The sequence below is a fragment of the Schistocerca americana genome, chromosome 1 (genome assembly GCF_021461395.2).
Source record: "Schistocerca americana isolate TAMUIC-IGC-003095 chromosome 1, iqSchAmer2.1, whole genome shotgun sequence".
NCBI lineage: Eukaryota > Metazoa > Arthropoda > Insecta > Orthoptera > Acrididae > Schistocerca > Schistocerca americana.
The window spans coordinates 126,030,341-126,033,796 of NC_060119.1; positions in this window are offsets into that span (position 1 = coordinate 126,030,341).

Sequence of the window (3,456 nt, forward strand, 5' to 3'; positions counted from 1 at the left end):
TTTTGACGTATGTATAAATCCATAAAAAAACACTATAACTTCATGCAACAGTTATGAGAGTTTGGCAACATTTGCTTTCATGTCTAATAATTAAAATTTTTCACGAAAAATGTATAGTCAAGTAAGTACAAAGTGATACGAAACAAGAAGTGCTTCATGTTTGACGCTGCTATCAATATTAAGCGGCATTCGGAATGTTGTACACATGTGTCGAGAGTGTCATTACATAATGCTTTCAAACATACCTAGAGAATTCGTTAATGGTAGAGTACCATATCAATACAAATTCTAGAATGAGATTTTCACTCTGCAGCAGAGTGTGCGCTGATATGAAACTTCCTGTCAAATTAAAACTGTGTGCCGGACCGAGACTCGAACTCGAGACCTTTGCATTTCGCGGGCAAGTGCTCTACCAACTGAGCTACCCAAGCACGACTCACGCCCCGTCCTCACAACTTTGCTTCTGCCAATACCTCGTCTCCTAACTTCCTAACTATACAGAAGCTCTCCTGCGAAACTTGCAGAACTAGCACTCCTGAAAGAAAGGATATTGCCGAGACATGGCTTAGACACAGCCTGGGGGATGTTTCCAGAAAGAGATTTTCACTCTGCAGCGGACTGTGTGCTGAAATGAAACTTCCTGGCAAATCAAAACTGTGTGCCGGACCGAGACTCGAACTCGGGACCTTTGTCTTTTGCGGGCAAGGTAGGAAACGAGGTACTGGCAGAAGTAAAGCTGTGAGGATGGGGCGTGAGTCGTGCATGGTTAGCTCAGTTGGTAGAGCACTTGCCCGCGAAAGGCAAAGGTCCCGAGTTCGAGTCTCGGTCCGGCACACAGTTCTAATTTGCCAGGAAGTTTCGATAAAAATTCTTTCACGTATGTTCCAAAGACTGCGTACTGACACGTAGGCCATAAGTCAGTTGATGATGTTCTGAGAACGTAATCGGTAGTGACAATAAATCACGCTACAGAATAACAGCTGAGGTTGCTTAATTAGTTATGTAGATAGGTGTGGTGTTTTGTCGGACATGAGCGACAAAACACCACACCTATCTACACAAGTGTACTCTACGGGTTTGCTACTTTCCAGGAACGAAGCGAAAGCAGACTGTCAAAAGAACTTGCTTCAAACTCCGAAGAGTCCTTTTATATGTCAGGAAAATGGTCTCCCATACGACAGCTTCCCACGTAAACAGTTAAAAAAGATTGTCATCAGTAGTGCTTGAACGCTGGACCGATGGTACGACGACCATACTTTCTATCACCCACACGAAATCTGCGAGACTATGCATCACAGGTACACTCTTATACTGCTCCGTACTTTTCGTGTTACTTTTAATTACCGTTTACGCATGTTCTACTGGACGACAGCACATAGCACTAACTAAATCGGTGTTTTTGGTGATGCTACATCGACGTACAACATTTGGTACCGATTTGAGTGTCTGATATCTGGAGGTTTTGGTGTAAGAATCCCTTATAACAGCGGACTGTTTAGCTCTAGACCGCGACGTGATGAATAAGCAGACGCTACCTGGCAAGAGACCACAGCGCAACCCAGGCGAGGTCCAAACCTGAATTTAAGCACTTGAACTATACCGAAAAGTCTCAGATTATTAATTTTCTGAATAACTTGCAGTTCATATCCACAGCTAAACTGAAGTAGGTGAAGCTGTTACACAAGTGACTAGCAGAGGGAGAAAAATTAAGATAGTGTGTGATGTTACATTACGGACGACTTCCATCTATCTGGACTTTAATTTGTTGACATTAAATATTTTATAATAATCCCTGTAGCATAGTTCTTATCTTAAGATAATTTTTGAATAAGGTATATTTTGCAACAATATATTGTGCTACAATGAATTTCCTGTAGTCTTCACAAAAATGCGAAGTGCCTATCGGATGACGAAAACAAATGCTTTCCTTACACGAGGCACACCTGATAAAAGAAAATTTAATGCATTCAGGCACTTCACAGAGATTACTGGTTTTATTTAGACATAATTTGAACGGTGTAAGAAATGGTTGTGGCCGTTGTCCTACTTATTATGCTGCGAACCAGACAGACTTGATCAAATTCTAAAATGTAGTGATGCAAAATGACAATGCAGAAGTGACAGGAGTTTAACAATACTGTTCCGCTGATGAGCCTGAAATGACGAAGAGCTATCGGAGTTTATGTTGTTCGAAAATTTTCTGAAGAATGTGTTGAAACTATTTAGCGATAGACTGAATCACACTATTAATTCTGAGTGGAATCCGAATTACGTGAACAGTGGGTCATAGCAGGTAAGATTTTGACATTGTGAACAGGTGTCTGTATGCCCAAACGAAGAGTCCAACAAAACCAATGAATTATTTTCTCCTTGAGGTAACACTGAATATTATTATCTCACATATTTCTAGATTTTTCTACGGCGCTTACAAGATTTTTACACGTGAACAGTTCTTTCTTTTAACTTTTGCTCTTAATTTGTCTTGATGTTCCTGAAGACAGGGATAAATCTGCGGAAGCAGTAAGCCACAGATAATAAAACGAAAAAAAAGTTTTTGATCCCTACGGATAAGCATCACTGGCATTCTTGTATACGAATGTATCGTAGCATTCATCGACTGTACAAGCGAACTGTTCTCTTTTTTATTGCTTTATTTATTTATTTAGCTGTAAATGATAGAGTGTATTTTGCACTAAACCTGATATTGGCTTTGTAGGTAGCTTCTGTCGGATAGCAGGGTAGCAAGACGCTTCGTCTTCACGTCACCTAGGAATTTCTGTGTAGTATGACCTATTATTGACATCTCTCCACGTTTCTTGTTCGTATAATTTCCTGAATATATTTAATCAGGTCTAAGAAGTCTTGAAATGACAAATGTTCATCTGCCTTGCAAACCGGAACACCCAGTCCCACATACTGGCCTTTGTAACGAAGCGTTGTCTCCCACGGACTGTTCTAAATCTTTCGAATAATTCTTCAGTTCTTCTTTCACTCTTTGACGAGTTTTACCTTGGCGTATATTTCGTACTTCGTGTAAACCCATCTTACATTAATACAGTTCATATTAAGGTTTTACTGCTTAAGTTCAAGCGTTTTCTCCCTTCTTCGTTTAACCAACAGTTTTACAGCCTTTTCTCTCTCACTGGAGGCTATTACTGTATACGTTACCTTTGGGTTTGGAACGTACGCTGTTTTTGTTGACGCCTATAATTAGCCCAACAGTCATCGTTCGAACTACAGTTCATGCAATCGTCTGTGTTTATATCGCTTCTCCTAATGTTTCTAGAATTTTTAATGAAACGTCGACACTGGAATGAATTACCAAAAAATTAACTAGTAAATAATTCATATGTATCTGTAGCTCTTCAGAAGAAGCAGGTGATTTCGACTGGATACCACATTCTTCGTATTTCATCTGTGCGAGGTTGAAAACATTAACTGGATTCTCAGTTACTG